The 19,864-nt window shown below is 42.3% G+C and overlaps 1 protein-coding gene across 1 annotated transcript in view; it reads left to right on the forward strand.

The window, feature by feature from the left end:
• Positions 1 to 202: 202 nt before the first annotated feature.
• Cysltr2 (cysteinyl leukotriene receptor 2) overlaps positions 203 to 19,864 on the forward strand; it is a 29,240-nt gene continuing 9,578 nt past the window's right edge. Inside the window, exon 1 of the mRNA XM_048340817.1 lies at positions 203 to 255. The gene's annotated coding sequence lies outside the window, so the exon portion shown is untranslated. The remainder of the gene's footprint in view (positions 256 to 19,864) is intronic.

Here is a 19,864-nt window from a genome sequence, read left to right on the forward strand (position 1 = left end):
ACCAACCCCCACACCAACTCTACAAAAAAATAGATGATTGGCTGACCCAAAGATCCTTCTTTACTTCCTGTTGGCTGACACTGTTCAGAAGTATAATTGGCTGTTTCACTTTTTGTTTTAAATGAGCAAGCTGAATGACTGGGAGGAGAAAGAGAGAGAGAGAGAGATACAGGAAAGAGGTAGGGAGCAGGAGGGAGAAAGAGACAAGACAGAAGAAGACAGAAAGAACCCAGGCTGAAGTACAGCAACCCACAGGTGGGCATTTTGTTTTTGTTGTTAATTTATTGTTGAGAATTTTGTCTTGATAATCACTCATAGGAAAATGATTTATGAAAAGTAAATTCATTTTTGCTTGCCTATAATTTGTTTTCTATCATAATATCTTGTAAGTGTGAAAAGTAGAATGAAGCAAAATCTACCACTGAGTCAGCCTTTATTGGCATTTTTTTTGGGTATTTCCCTCTGGTGTGTGTATGTGTGTATGTGTGCCCGCACACACGTGCATAAATTTAATTGATTTTCATGGCTGTGTTTATACAGATGAGAGAGTTCACATCCATTTTTTTCACTAACATCTTACCCATGTTGCTTAGAGTTCTTCATAATTACAATTTTAAATTGCTGTATAATGTTGCATTGAAGTTTACTGTGCCTTACTCAAGCGTATTTTACTAGCGTTAACTCTGGTTTTCCCATATCATAACTCTACTTTTCATAGATTGGGTCATTGTATCCCATAAAATTTATATGCTTCTTCCACTCTGCCTTGCTTTGAAGGGAGGGGCAGTTCGATGAGTGAATGCTCATGGGGGGGGGAGGTTGCTTGCAGTGTGTGAGGTGTTACCTGTTCCCCTTGGGATCGCCAAAGTGTTTCTTGCCTGTAGCTGTCCATTCAAGGGGGTGTTGATTCAGTCTGTCATCTGTAGTGTTTTGTTTTCCAAAACCCTGTGATTGTAACAAGTGATTGACATAAAAACAGCTAATCTTGATTACTAGAAATATTTCCTTGTCTCTGGCATATATCTGAGAATCATAGCTATTAAGAAAAAAGGGAATATAATTTCAAGCAAGTTACCTAAACTTCTCTTTTAATACTATATACATAATGCAGATTAACAGAGCTAATTTGTGGGATCCATAAGACTTGTAGCAATTTCTGGCTTCTACTTCAACCACTTATCCTCTTAAGATGAAACTCTACTAGAGAGCAATTTGCTAATGCATTAAGAATATGGATTCGAAACCGGGCACAGTGGTTCACATCTGTAATCCTAGCTACTCAGGAGGCTGAGAATCAAAACCAGCCGTGACAGGAAAGTCCATGAGACTCTTATTTCCAATGAATCCCCAAAATGCCAGAAGTGGAGCTGTATATCTCAAGTGATAGAATGCTAGCTTTGAGCAAAAATATTCAAGAACAGCACCCAGGCCCTAAGTTGAAGCCCCAGGACTGGAAAAAAAGAAAAAAAGAAAGAAAGAAAGAAAGAAAGAAAGAGAGAGAGAGAGAGAGAGAGAGAGAGAGAAAGAAAGAAAGAAAGAAAGAAAAGAAAGAAAGAAAGTAGGAAAAAGATGGATTTTCTAAGGCTTGGGAAGTTAGAAGCTAGAGAAGTTGAAGTTGTAGAATGTCCTAAATGTATCAAGATTAGACACAGTGTGTGTTAGTAATTGCAGAGGCACCCAGATTTCCATTTTCTTGCAAGCTTTTTAAGATCAACCAGGAGACGCCATGGGAATGGCATGGATGGCTGGTAGAGGCAGGCAGGGCTGACCCAGGCTCTCTAAGAGTGCTGCTGTACATGACACTAATCTTCCTTGGACCCATGTTCTCATAAGGAAAGTGACTGAGTTTATATTGAGGCTCTAATTCTGCATTCTCCTCTTATTAATCAAGATCAAATAAAAGGCAGGCAAACCAGAGTGATGCATTTGTTGCTGTATTCTTAAGCCTCTAGCATCTACTGCTTTGACTCAGCCAAGCTTGATGACTAGCACCTTAGTTAAATTTCTTCACATTTTCATTTACTGGAGAAGAACAATTGTTTAATATTGTTGATGAACATAAGCATTTATGTAGAACCTTTTTATTTTAATTTTATTTTTTGTCTGTATCCTGTTTAAACTCAGAGACACATGCTTAGCAAGCATGGCATTCTACCTCTTGAGCCATGCCATTAGCCTAGATTCTTGCTGGTTATTTTGGACATGGACTTTCATGGATTTCCCTATGTGGGCAAGCGTTAGGCTATGATCCTTAGGATCTCAGGCTTTTGAAAAGCTAGGCTTACAATTATCAGCCACTGGCTCTTGGCTTCATTATTTATTATTATTATTTACCAACACACACATTCTCATTTGACTAATGTAATGACCTTAAGCTCTTAAAAGTATAATTCTTGGGGCTGGGAATATGGCCTAGTGGTAGAGTGCTTGCCTCGTATACAAGAAGCCCTGGGTTCAATTCCTCAGCACCACATATATAGAAAAAGCTAGAAGTGGTGTTGCGGCTCAAATGGTAGAGTGCTAACCTTGAGCAAAAAGAAGCCATGGACAGTGTTCATGCCCTAAGTTCAAGCCCCAGGACTGGCAAAAGAAAAAGTGTAATTCTTACTTTAAAGAAAATGAAGATATGGGGCTGGGGATATGGCCTAGTGGCAAGAGTGCTTGCCTCGTATACATGAAGCCCTGGGTTCAACTCCCCAGCACCACATATACAGAAAACGTCCAGAAGTGGCGCTGTGGCTGAAGTGACAGAGTGCTAGCCTTGAGCAAAAAGAAGCCAGGGACAGTGCTGAGGCCCTGAGTCCAAGCCCCAGGACTGACAAAAACAAAACAAAACAACAACAAAAAAAAACAACAGAAAATGAAGATAAAGAAAAAACAGAGAACATAGGATATTTACCAAAATGGAATTAGTACTGGTCCAACCAGATCAAGCCCAGAGTCCTAGTCTTCCATAAAGCTTCAATAATAGCTATCCTGTGAAACTGATTAAACAAATGTTGTTATGTCTATATGTAATCTTTAGTCAGTCAAAGTGGCCATGACACAGTGACAAGAAAAAAGCAGCATACAAAACAAAACAAACAACCATTTTTGTCTAACAATAAGGGCATATATTTGGAGGAAGAAGTAAGGAAACATACATTAAGTTTAGATATATTTGATTGGTAAGATTAATCATTTAGATTTTATTCACCTGTATTTCTTATTTATCATCTATCTATTTATTTTTACCATGAACACACTACTTTTCTAATACAAATATATGTGTATATCTAGTAATATATGTAGTACATACTATACTATATATACATATAATTAAATAGAATTGTTCTTTCTGCTTAACTTTTCTCTGGGTCCCAAGTCCTTCCACTTGACCAAAAAGAAGTCTCCTATTTTGTTCCGAGTTTTGCACATTATTGTCACGTTGTGACAATAATAATAATAATAATAATAATGTTGTGATTATTAGCTAGCACTGACCAAACACTTAACATGTGTCAGGAATGAAGCTAATTATGTCATAGCCAGTTTATCGATTCTCACTCTAATCTTCCCTTGGCAAACAATAGACAAAAAGGCAGTCCTGAGTCTTTTTTTTTTTTTTTTTTGCCAGTCAAGGGGTTTGGACTCAAGGCCTGAGCACTGTCCCTGGCTTCTTTTTGCTCAAGGGTAGCACTCTGCCACTTAAGTCACAGTGCCACGTGTGGCTGTTTTCTGTATATGTGGTGCTGGGGAACTGAACCCAGGGCTTCATGTATATAAAAGCTCATGCTTTCATTCATTATGCCATCCTGCCTCCCTACCCACCTGCAATCTGGGAGGAACTAGTCAAAATTGCCCCATGCATGGTTAGTAATGTGACTGTTGCACATTCTGGACTCCTCCTGCTCTTTCAGTTTGCTCTGTGCAGCCGCCCTGGGAGAGGTGCCAGTCCCCTAAAGCTAAGCCTTTCCTAAAGGGAAGTGCCTTGCAATCCTCGTGCCATTCATTGCCTCCAGAACTCTGGCTGATGCTCCAGCCATGCTGGGTAATGTAGAGGAAAAGCCAGCATTTTCTCTGTGGTGGCTCAGCTTTGCTACAGAGCTTTTTAAAATCAACTTTAGGAACCCCTAGCGCGCTGTCTGTGCCTCTCTCTCAGGACACTGACTACTCCCTTCCTTCTATTAGAGTTTACTTGTGTGCTATCTCATTCATTCTATTGGGTCAAGAATTCCTGAAGGTGCAGTCCTTGCATAACACTTGGGGCATAAAATCCACCGAGGAAAAAAACATGCAAATACATCTACTGAGGGGAAAAAAAGTGCAAATAAATCAATTCACCAACAAAGAAGGCCTTCTGTTGCATATCATGTTTATCTGTACTGAGTTTTATCTAACTTCTTCCTATTGATCCACCCCTGGGAAAAATATAATCTTTGACAATGTTTAGGGAAGTGTGGCCTGGCTCTTTTAACAGTCTGGTTATCTAGGGCCCCACGATAAAGCCCTGAGCAGTAGGTTGAATGCCAAAAGTTCCAAACTAGAAAAAGTCCTTAGGATGAGTCTGGGCTGGACACAGAGCTTTTGCATTCATTCATTCATTCATTCAGTTATTTTTATTTTTTGCCAGTCCTGGGGCTTGAACTCAGGGACTGAGCACTGTCCCTAGCTTCTTTTTGCTCAAGGCTAGCACTCTACCACTTGAGCCACAGTGTCACTTCTATTTTTTTCTGTACATGTGGTGCTGAGACTGGAAAACAGGGCTTCATGCATGCTAGGCAAGCATTCTATCACTAGGCCACATTCCCAGACAAAGCTTTTGCATTTATAAAGTCCAAAGTCCTCTATGGAGAGAGATCTCAAAGAAACAGAAGGAGAATCCAGGAAAAACAAGAAAGGAGGAGAGAGGAGAGAGAGGAAGAAAAGAAACTTCTGGAACTTTAAAGATGAGTAAATTGGTAGTATTCTCAGTCCACCATTGTTTCTCCCAGTGCACATAATTAAAACAAGGTTCCATTTTTTTTATCTTGAGAAAAAGATTATTTACCACACTTCTTCTAAGAACCTGTAGACACAGTGTGCACACCTCTAGCACCAGAAACAAGTGTATAAAGAGTTCCTGAAGGCATCATGGATTCTTTAAAATAAAATTGATTTCTTTTTATTTTGAATCTGCTCTCTGGTAAATTTTCTGAGAGATTTGAAGGTGACTGCCCTTGTTAATTATAATAGGCACAAGTCCCTTGCCAGAAGCTTATGGACACAGAATCAGAAAAACAATTTGCTACCTTGCTGCCCTTAAAGTTATAAAAACACTGCCTCCTACAAGGTTGAGAACAGCGGGTCATTTGGATTCCTTTTGAGGCTGGCCCCTGCCTTTATGTCTTTGACCCTAGTATTCTTGTTCCTAAAACTTAGATTTGAATTTCAGAGACAGAGAGTTTCTTCCCCCGCTCCCCCCAAAGGAAAGCATACCAACGGCTTCATTAAAAAAAGACCAGAAAATATTTATCATGAAACATAAAATGAGTATCTTGTTCTTGGAGGCTGGTGTCCTCTCAGACATACGGATGTCAAATCTCTGCAAGGCCTCAATCCTCCCCTCCCCCCTATTCCTGGGAATCAATAGCAATCCGAGAGCTGCATGAGTCAAATTATGAAAAGGTTCCAGTTTTAAAGGCATGGTTATCTACACATATGTCCATCATTCATAGGCTCCTTTCTGCACAGGAAAAAGAAAATATCAGGAAAGGAAAATCAGTGGAGAATGTGAGAACAGACCAATAAAGATTATGGAAGAAAAAGTTGGTCAGCAAGAGATACAACAGTGGGTGGTTCATGCCTATAAGCTTAGCTACTCAAGAGCCTGAGCTCTGAGGATCATGGTTCAAATTCAGTTAGGCCAGAAACGCTGTGAGACTCTTATCTCCAATCAAGCACCAAAAAGCTGAAAGTGGAGCTGTGACTCAGTACTAGCCTTGCATGAAAAAGCTAAAAGAGAGTTCTCAGGCAATGAGTTCAAGCTCCTAGTACTAGCGCACGTGTGCACGCACGCGTGCACACACACACACAGACAGACAGCAGCTACTGTTAAGCTATCAGTCCCAGAGGCATAGCTATGAGAGCTAATATTTTTGGCTCACACTTTCCAAACTTTTCCTTTCTCACCCATGCAGCTCTTTACCTTACTAGCACCTCTGGTGATCTACATCTTGGTGTGTCTCTTCTTCCATCTTTCAATGCACAGTCCATTTGTGGTCTAGGATATCATGTTACATATGTTTTCTGGTCTGGGCTATGTTCTCCTTTTGGTGGAAGGAGGCCACAGCATTTGTATGGTGTGTATCCAGTACTACCCACAAACTGGCCCAACTGTCAAGGCTTCAAGAAGGCCTAGCAGCCTTAGGCAGAGCTCAGACAAGGAAGGTGTCTCCTAGGAATTTTCCTGGGCTAGAGAAAGAACTTGAGAGAGGGAAGGAAGCATGAATAGCTAAAGGGCACATGGGGAATGGTAGCCAAGAGACAACACTGAAGCTGATAATCCAACTACCATGTGCAAAAGAATTTCTAATTTTTCTAATAATTTTAAGTTTTCTACTTAGAATCATACAATAGGATGTTCTTGGTCCTTAGCGCTAAAATAGGAAGTCAAGAGAATGACCTTTAGAGGTTATTTGTGGAGAGAGGCTACTGAATATTCTTTTTTTTTTGGCCAGTCCTGGGTCTTGGACTCAGGGCATGAGCTGTCTCTGGCTTCTTTTTGCTCAAGTCTAGCACCCTGCCACTTGAGCCACCGCGCCACTTCTGGCCATTTACTGTATATGTGGTGCTGGGGAATCGAACCCAGGGCCTCATGTATATGAGGCAGGCACTCTTGCCACTAGGCCATATCCCCAGCCCCGCTACTGAATATTCTGAATGTTCTCTTAGTGTTGTGAAATTCAGTCAGGAGAAACATCAGACAGACAAACCACTAGCCAACACTCTCCAATATCTCTGTTAGTCACACCCCCAATTCTGGTGGATTTCTGAGAAATCTGAAAAGAGACGGTAAAGGGTGGATAAAAATTTTTACTTATAGAAGAACCAAGATTAGGCAATTAGAGGGAAGAAATTCCTTGGTGTATTTGACACTCCACAAGGATTCCAGTTATTACGATAATTGCACATTAAAACCAACCCACCCTTCCCATTAGGGTTTACTTTGCTCTTCCTCTATGGAAAGTGGATTGGATTCAAAGACTTGAACTCATCAAGCCATAAACCTAAAATCCCTGATGAGCTCCAGGGCTATGAAAGACAAGTTAGGTAGTTTGGGAACCAAGAGAAGAACAGATGAACTTTGATACTTCCAAATGTGGCATCTCATCTAATAGAACTCTGAAGAGGAGGGAGAAAATAAGACTAAAATTCTGTACAGGACCTACAGGGAAACCTCAGTTACTACAATGGGGAAAGACCAGGCCACTGTCCCCTGCCTGAGAAAGCTCTCTCTTCTCAGAACTATTGAGAATCTCTGCAGTATAGAGAAAGGAAATTGGAGAATCCCCTCTCTAGGGTTTCCAGCACCGTAAATGTGCAGTTAATGAGCACTGGTTACAGTAGATTTACCAGAAAACCTTTCCTCAATGAGATAAGAGGCTGACTTCATGTTCATGCAGTGTGTAGAAATAAATGGCATTCATTGAGCAAAGCGTCATAAACCTGGTAGCTTATAAAGTGGTTTGCACTTTGAGGCATATTGAGGGTAACAACTCAGAGGAAGAATCAGAACAGTGAATTTCTCAAAGGTGCTGAGTTCATGGAAACAGGCCCTGTGTGGTTCATTCCCCTCCTCTGCTCTGAAAGCCCAGACACCAGCTCAGTTCCTCATTCCAAAGATGTAGCAATCTCAGTTGTCTCTGCCTATGTTTCTGTTTTAATCCCCAAGAGCTTAATTTACTTTAGCCCTTTGGGGAAAAAAAAAAAGGAAAATACAAGACCATTTCTGGTAGTAAGAAAGATCTATCTACCAAGCTCTGCCTTTCTAATGTGACTTTGGGGGTGTCTTGGATTTCAAGAATAGACCCTCAGTGACTGGGGGGAAGGCTGTGATGGTTTGAATAAGAAATGACTCCCACGGGTGCAATGTGTTATACCCTTAGTCTCCAGCTGGTGGCACAGGGGTCTGTGGAACTGTAAGAAGGCAGGAGCCTAGCTGGAAGAAGTAGATCACTGAAGTTGTGTCCCACGAACTTTCTAGTCCCTGGCCCCTTCCTGTCTCACTCTGTTTCCTGTCCACCATGAAGAAACTCCTCAGTGACAAGCTCCTGCTGCCATAGTGTTCTGTTCAAATGCATGGGGCCAAGGACCCATAGGCTGAACCCTGTGAAATCTTTTTTGTGTGTGCCAGTCCTGAGGCTTGAACTCAGGGCCTAGCACTGCCCCTGAGTTTATTTTTGCTTAAGGCTAGTGCTCTTACCATTTGAGCCACAGCTCTACTTTCAACTTTCTTGGTGGTTAATTGGGAAGAGTGTTTGGGCTGGCTTTGAATCTCAATTTTCAGATCTCAGCTTCCCAAGTAGAGCCACTGGCACCTGGAAAATTTTTCCTCTTTTAAGTGTTTATGTCAGGCATTTTGGTTACAGCAACACAAAAGTAGCTGATACAGGAGCCATCTTTTTTTTTTTGCCAGTCCTGGGCCTTGAACTCAGGGCCTGAGCACTGTCCCTGGCTTCCTTTTTGCTCAAGGCTAGCACTCTGCCACTTGAGCCACAGCGCCACTTCTGGCTATTTTCTATATATGTGGTGCTGAGGTATCGAACCTGGGGCTTCATGTATACGAGACAAACACTCTTGCCACTAGGCTATATTCCCAGCCCTACAGGAGCCATCTTGTTTAGCACTCTGGGTCTCTTGGGTTTTGTACTGTGGAATCAGCACCTCTGGAAGGTTGCATTCTTTCTGAACAGCTTCAGGAAACTCACTCTGGCATCCTTTGCAACAACAGCAGCAGACACTTAATGTGCATCTTTCTCTGGTGCTGTCTTTTCTCATCCACACTTTAGCCTAAGTGCCATTCACATGATCTCACTGCATCTTTCCAACAACATGATGAAGTAAGGGTTGTTATCCTGGTCCCCATTTCACTGGAAAGGACTTAAGGCTCAAGGTCATAGATCTAGTAAGTGAGAGGACTAGGGTTCAAATCCCGAGTCTGTGTTCTTCCTGGTTCCTCTCATACTGCTCCTGTGCAGCTGCAAGCAACCACTGTCTTTTCTTCCACCACTGTTCAATCAAAAAGTTGTCTCTCAGCCAATCAACGCCCCGAGAAAATCTTACCTCCCTAGTATTTTTCCTAAGTCCTAAATTTGAGGCTTAATAGCAGTGCCATTGGTTTCTCACCCTGTATGAGGAAGCATCAATTTGTTGTGCCATTTACAGATGAAGAAACTAAGGCACAGAAGATAAACAATGTGCCCAAGACCACACAGCTACGACATGTCAGATTTGGCTCCATCGTCTTCCTCTGAATAATTCTATGAACTGTAAAAAGAATATCTTATTGGCAGTTAGTTTCATGGTAAGAGTATTTTATGGGCAATTCCATTTTTGTTCTTCGAGCTAAAATCTAAGGTGTGTTCTAAAGTTTTGGGGTAAAATGAAAAGCCTTATTGCAGGGATGGTTGTGACTTGTAGGCTCTTAAAGCAGAAGCTTTTTATTTGAAGAATTCAAGCTCCTAGCAGTGAGAAGGAGAAGAAGACGAATGGGGTTGAGGATTCCTGTGGAGTCAAATCCTCCCATCACCTGTGTGTAACATGTGGGATTTAAAAGCATGTTGTAGTTACATCCATTGTTGAATGATACTTTACTAGGCTCGCCAAAAATGGTGCTTTGGCAGAATAATGAATACAAAAATCATTAAGAAAACAAAACAAAACCAGTCTCTTCTGGCAAATCTGATCATCTAAAACAGCCTTATGCCTGTGCCCAGGATATTCCTACTAAAGCATATGAAGAACTAATTCCAGGTTACAATGTTTTAGTCATAAGGCTGTAAGGAACATTCAAAAAAGGGAAGAGGTCTGGGACAATATCAGTTATGTCAGTTATAACATACAGCAGATAATGGAGAGGTTGAAGAAGAGGACTAGACCTGGGAAGCTGAGGATATTGCCAGCTGGGGAAGAGCAGAGGAATGCAAGATGAGCAGGGCGGAGATCAAGGAGAACAGCCTGGAAGGCATAGCAACATGCATTAAGAATAAGCCAGTTGGAGATGTAGCTCAATGGTAGAGCACTTGCCTAGCATATACAAAGTTGTGAGGTTGATCCCCACATCACACACACACATACACACACACACACTCACACACACACACACACACACACCAAGCAAATCCAAGCCTTGGCTGACTGGTCTCTAGGAACATGAAAGTAACCACAGTAATAACAGCTCCATAGTCTTCAAACTGACCTTTACATGTTTTATTACATAGGCTTCTCTCAGAGCCCTCTTTAGACTTATATAGTTGGAAGCACCATTATCTGTCTAAGGCTGGCCAGTTAGAAAATAGTGGACCAAAACAAATAGGCTGAAGAAGAACTGACAATGGAGTCAAAAGGGCTGAGCAGGCAGGAAATGGAAGACCATGAGCTTTCAGAAGTCAGAGAAGGGGTACGCATTTTGAGTATGTAAAGGTCAAATTCCATGAAGTAACTAAGGAGGGACTTTAAGAGATGACTAGCAGGGTGGGATAAAACAGATCACCTTCTCTTAGTTATGTCAGATTCAGCAGAGGGCTTTGTTTGAGGAAGAAGGGATGGAGCAGGCATTCTCTGGGAGGCTCACATTTGAAAGTTTGGTTTCTAGCTGGTCTCAATTATTGAGAGGTGATTGGATCATGAGCAGTTTGACTTCATTGGTGGTTTAATCCATTGGTGGATTCATAATTGGATGGCATTAGTGGGAGCTGGGAAGTGGGGCCTGGTTGGAGGAAGCGGGTCATTGGGTGCCCTTGAAAGGTATGTCTGGTTCCTGGACACTCACTCTCTCTCTCTCTCTCTCTCTCTCTCTCTCTCTCTCTCTCCCCTCCCTCCATCTCTTTCTCTCTTCTTTCACCTTCCCCCTCCTTTCCTTCCTCCTTCCCTCTCATTCTCCCTCTCTCCCTTCCCCCCTCCCTCCTTCCCTGTCATTCTCCATCTTCCCTCTCTCTGTTCTCTCCTCAGTCTCTCTTTCGCCCTCTCTCCATCTCCCTCCCTTCCAGCAGCCATGAGGTCAGCGGCTCTGCTCCACCACACCCTTCTAGCCTCATTCATTTCAGGGCCAAAGTGATGGGGCCAAGTGACTGTGAACTGAAACCTTTGAAACCGTGAGTCAAAATGAATCAGTTCTCGCTTACATAGTTTTGGGTCAGCTATTTTATCACAGCGATGGGCAGATGTGTGATGTAGATTAGGAAAAGGAAGATAAGAAAGAAAGGCTAACACTTTGCATATTCATTTAGGAACTTTAGGTGTAAAAGGACAAAGAGAAATGAGACAGAATTTGAGCTGGTCCCAGGATGAGGTGCTGGGAAGGAAACTAACATAGCTTGACTGACTCTATGCAGAGCAGACTCATTTTCCCCAAACAATTCTAAGGCCTGGCCTGGCTTTGTTTTGAAGAGGAAACGGAAGCTCTGAGGACCAAGCTTACACAATTAGAAAGTGGGAAGATTGGAAGTTAAACCTGTTCTACTGGGGTTCATTTAGTACCTATAGTACTCCCTTTATCTGTGAGACTGTCAGGAGATACAGAGAAACTGGAGGCAGGGAGACCACGCTTTTCTCCTGCCTTTAGTTATTCTTTGGACACATGCAGCCCATGTCAAGAGTTGGTGCTTTTCAGCAAATGCAGTTTCTAAGGACCTGTTTGAAACAGCCACTAGGCATCTTGGAATAAATTCTTCTTTGATAGGAATCGCCACCTCCCCCCCACCAACATTCTTCTATATGGTGGTTCTGGTGTCTGATGTTTGAAGAGATACATACACGGTGTGGGGTGGGGGAACAACTAAAACCATGTGAAGGCGATGATCTATGGGAATGAAAAATAAAGAGTAAGAATCAAGATGTCTCCAGGGAGAAAGAAGCAGGCATACACATGTCTTCCCTCTGCCTCAAACTTGAGAGCATCCTCTCCTCTTTGTGGTTACTTTCTTAACTGCTTCTCCTTTATCAGCTTCCTGCTCCACTGCTCTGATCACTGATATCTTCTCTTGCTACATCCCCTGGTGCTTTTCATCCCAAACCACCACTCCCACCACCTTAAAGGCATCTTCCATTTGCCCACCTAGCATTGCATTCTTCATTCACCTTTTACCTTTGGGCCTTGTGTCCTGGCCTTTCTCCATCTCCTTTGCAGCCTCCCTGTTCTCTCCTCCTTAATTGTGGATGTTTCGCAAAGCCTTGTTCTTAACTCTTCTTTCTCTGTTTTCTCAGCCCTGTGTGAACTCACCCATTTTCTGGCTTTAGCTTCTACCTGGGGCTGATGGTTTCAAATTCATCAGGTTAATCCAGCTACTCCTCATATCTAATTACAATGGAACATTTCTACTTGCTTGTCATATAAATTCCAAATGCCTCAAATGAAACTCTTCATCTTATTGTTTTAATTTTGCTACTTATTTGTTGCTCAATCTCTCTGTCTCTGTCTCTGTCTCTCTGTCTCTGCCTCTGTCTCTCTGTCTCTCTCCCTTGCATGCCAGTCCTACAGCTTGAACTCAGGGCTGAAGTGCTGTTCCTGAGCTTCTTTGCTCATGGCTAGCACTCTACCACTAGAGCCACACCACTTCTGGCTTCTTGCTGATTAATTGGAGATAAGAGTCTTACAGACTTTCCTGGCTGGGCTGGCTTCAAATATTGATCCTTACATCTCAGCCTCCCAAGTAAGTAGGACTACAGGCATGAGCCATCAGCACCTGGGTATTTATTATTATTATTATTTTTGTGTGTGTGTGCCAGTCCTGAGATTAACCTAAGGGCCTGAGTGCTGTTCCTGAGCTTCTTTGCTCAAGGCTAGTGCACTACCATTTGGGCCATACCTCAACTTCTGGCTTTTTGTTGATTAATTGGAGATACAAATATCACAGAATTTGCTGCCTGGGCTGGCTTTGAACCATGGTCCTCAGATCTCAGCCTCTTGAATAGCTATGATTATAGACACAAGTCACCAGCACCTAGCTATTTTTATTTTTAATCAGAACCTACTAGTTGTATGGAGGTTTTATTGTGACATTTCCACACCCATATACAATGTTTTCTGCTCAATGTCACCCCCTCTATAGCTCTCCTCCTTCCCCAGTCCCTTTCTCCTTCCTTCCTACCTTCCTTTCTTCCTTCCTTCCTTCCTTCCTTCCTTCCTTCCTTCCTTCCTTCCTTCCTCCCTTCCTTCCTTCCTTCCTCCCTTCCTTCCTCCCTTCCTCCCTTTCTCCCTCCCTCTGTCCCTCCTTCCCTCCTTCCTTCCTTCCTTCCCTCCTTCTCTCTCTCTTTTTCTTTTTGTCATTCATGGGGCTTGAACTCAGGGCCTGGGGGCTGTCCTTGAGGTGTTTTGTTTTGCTTTTTTTTGTTCAAGGCTAACACTCTACCACTTTGAGCCACAACTCCACTTCCAATTTTCTTGTGGTTTATTGGAGATAAGAGTCTCATGGACTTTCCTGCCTGGGCTGACTTGGAACTGTGATCCTCAGATCTCAACATACTGAGTAGCTAGGATTATAGGCATGAGCCACCAGTGCCCAGCTCCTCTCTTTTTTCTTAAACAAGCTCAGCAGGTTTCATTGTTCTATTTTCATACATGCAAATACACTACTACATAGACCATACTCATTCTTATTCACCTTCTCTCAAATTCCTTTCTTCCCCTTATACATTATCTTTTTTGTGTACTTCTTTTTTTAATGAAAGGTACCATGATCTCAAAATGCCTCAGTCTTTGCACTCACGGAACTTGGCAGTGTCTGTCAGAGTGAGTGCAGTGCCTTCTTGCTTGCCCTCTCTTTTATAGTGTAAATTATACATGTGTGCATATATGTACATATATGCATGTATATAAATATATGTATATATACATATACACACACACATATATATATGTATACACACATAATTGGAGATAAGAAGTCTAATGGATTTTCTTATTTTCCTGCCTTGGCTGGCTTTAAACCAGAACCCTCAGATCTCAGCTTCCCATATAGCTACTAGGATTACAGATGGGAGCCACCAGTACCTGTTCCTTCTTCCTTGTTTTGTGTTGCACCAGTAGAGTCTATGAATTGAAGTACAGAGGGCTGCTAGAGGAAAGTCACTTTCCCAGAGCCTTTGGGCAGGGAAGACTACTAGTTTGAAGTGAGGAGAGGGAAGAGGGTCAAAAGCATTTGGACAATGAAGAGCTCTGATAATAGTTTACCAGGAACATTTCCCTTTTCTTTCTTTCTTTTTAAAATGTAACTTGAGAGAACATGAAGTTATAAAATATAGTGACTAAAAATCACAGTTTATTGTTTAGCTGGTAGCTAGTGGCTCACATATGTAATCCCAGCTACTCAGGAAGGAGCTGAGATCTGAGGATCGTGGACAGAAGCCAATCTGGGTATGAAAATTGTTTTAATTGTTATTATAAAGGTGATGTATAGACAGTCTGTGAGCCTCTTATTTCTAATTAACCACCAAAAAGCTGGAAGTGGAGCACTAGCCTTGAGCAAAAAAGCTCAGGGCCAGCACCCAGTACCAGGAGAATCTTCACTATGGGAGTCAGGAGTCCCAGAGGCAGTAACTGAGCAGAAGGCCAGGAATGGTAGCTAGCAGCTACCAGAGAGCCTGCCTGCATTGCAGGTAGGTTGCTTATCCCCTCTGACAGGTGAGGGGTTACTGCCCTCTTCTGCAGAGCTGCTCTGCACAAAAAAACCCTATTATGAACTCCTCATAAAGATAATGCAGACTGCACCCACCTCTGTTCTCCAAAAGGCTACTCACTCTTAAGCAGTTCACTGCCTCAGGGAAGCTGGCTGGCTCCTAGCCCCTTGCCCTGCCGTTCTGCATCGTGTTGCTGTATGTGTCTGAGCACCTTAGTTCTTCCAGGACTCTGTGGCAGGACACAGGTCCATGTGGAAGAACTGATGGTGGGCACACCTGGGTGTACAAGGTCACTATCCCTGAAAGGGGCTGGATGGGGCTGAAGAAGATCCCAAGGCCAAGACCAAACAATCCCACGAGAACGCTTCCAAAGACAGTGTTCCTAAGTATAGATAAAAATAACTTCTGACAAGTTTGGAATAGCTGCTGCTTTGCTACGGCCATGGCAACATTCACATAGACTTGGTCATATTCCTCAGCTTGTAGCTGGTCACGTAGCATGTTGGGTTTTCTTCAGAACTCAGACATGAAATCTTCACCCTATGTGGCTGCGCCCATTTTCTTCTTTGTTGTTCAGCTACTTGGTTGTTTAACCAAGTTCTTTCCAGAGCTTCATCGCAGAACTGTCAGAGCCACACATGCTCATTCTTTTTCTACTGGGGCAGTGGGAATTTTGTAGTCAGATAATTTCCCTGTTTTCCTTGAATTTCTCTCTTCAGAGATTTTTCCTGATATTTATAGCCACATCTAGCAGGTAGTGATTTCTTTTTTTTTTAAATTTAATTAATTGGTTAATTTTTTGGTGCCAGTCCTGGGGCTTGAACTCAGGGCCTGGGAGCTGTCCTTGACTTTTTGTGTTCAAGGCTAGTGCTCTACCACTGGAGCCACAGCTCCACTTCCAGCTTTTTGGTAGTTAATTGTAGATAAAAGTCTCATGGACTTCTGTGCCCAGGTTGGCTTTGAACCTTGATCCTCACATCTCAGCCTCCTGAGTAGCTAGGATTACAAGTGTGAGCTGTCAACTCATAAAATCAATAAATCAATAATTTTATCATTAAGCAGTTTTATAAAGAGGTTACAAGCCCATGTGTCAGGTTGTAAGTACAATACAGTTTGATCAATACCACCCCTTCCATCCATGTTTCCCCCTCCCATCAAGTTACATAGTTCATTTAAAAATAATACACAATGACCTCTTCCCTCTTCTACTTTTTATAATCTAATAAAAGGCTATAGTGCAGTAATCAAATATATTTTACATGGGTGGGAAAGAACAATGAGAATATTTAGAAAGTTTATCAAGAGAAAATGTCTAGCTAAGTGGATTTGAGCTAGCTAATGGCATCTGCACTGGCCCTTCTTTCCACTGCCCCAGCCTCCACCCCAGTGGCTTTTAGCTCCATAGTATTTCTAAGAAGCATGATCGTATATTTTCTTTCTTTAGTTTTTCAGGGAATAAGATGTTCTTGATATCCTGCCCCCAGCTTCAGTGGCTATCCCCTCCCTATAACAGGGGCAGCCTGACAATCACTGATGACATTGAGCCCATCTTGCCCCTAGCCAGCCCCTGTGGGATTTATGAATTTCAGGGAGACAAGCAGCCTGGGACCCAACCCTGGGTGTGGCAAGATTTCCCCCACACACTCTGCTGCAGGTGCTGGAAGAAAATTTCTTATTAGAGGCAGAGTAAGATACTTAATAGGCAAGAGGTTATTAGAAATGATGGTAATAGGGGACTCAGAAAGGAGTTTCATGGAGCAGGTGGACCCATAAAACACCCAGCCACAGGAACCCTGTGCTGTGGGGAAGAAGGCAGTATTTTCTGGGAAGATCAACCTGTAGAGAAGTAAGGCCCTTACCACCATGCTAGCGGAGGACTTTGTCATACTAGGGTTTGAGCCCACGACTTTGTACTTGATAGGCAGGGGTGCTACTATGTGAGCCATGCTTCCAGCCCCAGCAGAGGACTTTGGAAGTGGGCAGAGGCTTGGTTAGGACAAGCAGGCTCTGAGTTCTAGAATGCACAGGCATCAGACAAAGCCTTGAACACAGACTCTGACCAGGGATTCTGGGATAGGGATCCATATTCTTCAATGAGTTGGGAACCAAATCTCTGGAATAAGAGAGAAGCTTAATTGTAAAATTGATCAACAGCAAGGGGGAGCAGCAAGTCCCAGCACTGCTTCAGTTCCTCTTCCTGAGCTTGGGGCTGGTTCCAGGCTCCATAGGAGCTGGCTAGAGGAGGGATGGAGTCAGTGTCAACAGTGACTGTCAGCTTGTCCCAGTTCTAGGGAGGGGATAGCCATAGAAGCTGGGGGCAAGACAACGGCTCTCTCCCTGTGTAACCTACCAATCTCTCTGCCACATAGATGGTGTATCCTTGCTGTGGTCGGAATTTTATTCCCCCAAATAGTTGAAGACCTAAGCTCAGGTACATTTGAATGTGGCTTTATTTGAAAAAAAGAATGAAATGATTTGGACTGTCAATAAATTTGCTGCTTATTTGGAAACATTTGGCTTAAGATCAGGTCATACTGGGTAAGGCATGCTCTAGGCCCATATGACCAGTGTACTTGAAAGATCTCTCTCTCTCTCTCTCTCTCTCTTTCACACACACACACACACACACACACACACACACACACACACACACACACACACACACACACACCTGGAAAAATGCATGATGACAGAGACTGGAATGATGCAACTGTCAGACAAGGGATGCCCAGGGCTGCTGGTAACTACCAGAAGCTAGAAGAGGTATGGGAGGAGTTTTCCTTCCTGCATTTAAAGAAAACCATCCTGCTGCTGGCAACTTGATTTCTCATTTGGAGCCCTTAGAACAGAGAATTCTATTGTCTGAAGCCACCCATTTGGGAGTGTTCTCCTAAAATATCCCCAAGAGCCTAGTACAATCTCCATTTCTTCAAATCAAGTAAGAAATGCTCAGAAATGCTGATTCTACCCCCTCCCCAATAGTAAGTGGCTAGAGCCCTCTGACTAAGCAATGGAACCCCACATTTCTCTACTCTCTTCCTGGTTGAGCTTGCTCATCAGGAATAGGGTGAGATTCCTTTATTTTCTGTCAAATAGGATTCTGGATAAATTCTCAAGTCACAGTAAGTAGAACATCAGTGCTGTGAGATGTTACAATGGGTTAACATGCAAAAATCAAATGTCATAGTCAAAAAATGGAGAGAAATTCTTTTTAAAAAATTTTTATTATCAAACTGATGTACAGAGAGGTTACAGTTTCATACATTAGGCAATGGATACATTTCTTGTACTGTTTGTTACCTCATCCCTCATTCCCCCCTCCCTTTCCCCCTTCCCCCCCCATGAGTTGTTCAGTCAAACAGTTTTGCAAGTATTGCTTTTGTAGTTGTTTGTCTTTTTTTACCCTGTGTCTCTCGATTTTGGTATTCCCTTTCAATTTCCTAGTTCCAATACCAGTATACACGATTTCCAATATATTCAGATAAGATACAGAGATAGTGTAGGTACAACCACAGGAAGGGGATACAAGAAGATCATCAATAATAGAAGCTACAGTTTCACATAGCATGTTGAAAGTTGTTACAACAGTGATATAACAATTGTTTCCATAACATGGAGTTCATTTCACTTAGCATCATCTTATTTGTTCATAAGGGTATAGCTATTGGGCTCTTGTGATCCTCTGCTGTGACTAGTCTAAACCTGTGCTAATTATTCCCTATAAGGGAGACCATAGAGTCCATGTTTTTTTGGGTCTGTTTCACTTCGCTTAGTAAAATTTTTTCCAAGTCCTTCCATTTCCTTACAAATGGGGCAATGTCATTCTTTCTGATAGAGGCATAAAATGCCATTGTGTATATGTATCACATTTTCCTGATCCATTCATCTACTGAGGGGCATCTGGGTTGGTTCCAGATTCTAGCTATGACAAATTGCTGCGATTAACATTGTTGTGCTGGTGGCTTTAGTGTGATTTTGTTTGTGGTCTTTTGGATAGATACCCAAAAGTGGGGCTGCTGGGTCATAGGGGAGTTCTATGTTTAGCTTTCTGAGGAAAAATGGAGAGAAATTCTGTCTAAAATTAGGCTTATTTTTTGGTAAGGCCTCATAGATCTTTAAAAATGCAGTGGGAAAGGTGGGGGAGGGGAGAGAGAGAGAGAGACACCTCAGAGCTTTCTGTGTTTCTTAGGCTGATTTGATCATTGAGCCTTTTCTTTTGTAGAGAATCTCGGGATTCATATTCTGTGGAAGCTAATTCAGGAAACAAGTTCTGAATTAAACAAACAAAACAATTTTTTTTTTAACATTTTCATACAAATCATTTTGGTAAGTGACATCTTTACATGGGTCTCTGAAGGAAAATTTAGAAACATTCCTGCTGTGTTAGGAATGTATTTGTAGAAAAATCTCTTGAAGTAGTGTTCAATGAATGCTCTACTGTGTCTGTTTTATTATTCAGATCATTATGTGCATTCTCAGGGTCAGTGTCTTCTAGTCAAAGGTCATTGTGAACATGCCTATAATTGAACAAAGCTGGGTTTGTGAGCATGTTTCCAGGAAGTACACATGCCATTGGCAGGATACACACACACACACACACACACACACACACACACACACACACACACACGCACGCACAGCTAGTCCTGGACAGATCTACTATGTCCGCAGTGGTGGTCATTGCTATAAGGCCTGTGATACAGGAGGTCAGGTCTCCCCCAAAAGTTCTCTTCAGTACCTTGTCTCTTGTATCTCTTGGCCCCTTGTATTCTTTGAGTGACTCAGGACTGACTGAAAGGTAGTTTGAAGCATCTGACTTGGGAAACTGAATTTAGGGAGGAAAGAATCAAGAAGAGTTAGTCAAGGGAAAAAGATGTAACTCATAAGTATCTAGGGTCAAGTAATAATTACAGGTAACATTGTGAAAAACATACAGTTAACTAGATAATCATCATCATCATAAAGGTTATAGTATGAGTATATGTCTAGTGTCCACGAAAAAGAAGCA

The sequence above is a fragment of the Perognathus longimembris genome, chromosome 3 (assembly GCF_023159225.1).
Source record: "Perognathus longimembris pacificus isolate PPM17 chromosome 3, ASM2315922v1, whole genome shotgun sequence".
NCBI classification, from domain to species: Eukaryota; Metazoa; Chordata; class Mammalia; order Rodentia; family Heteromyidae; genus Perognathus; species Perognathus longimembris.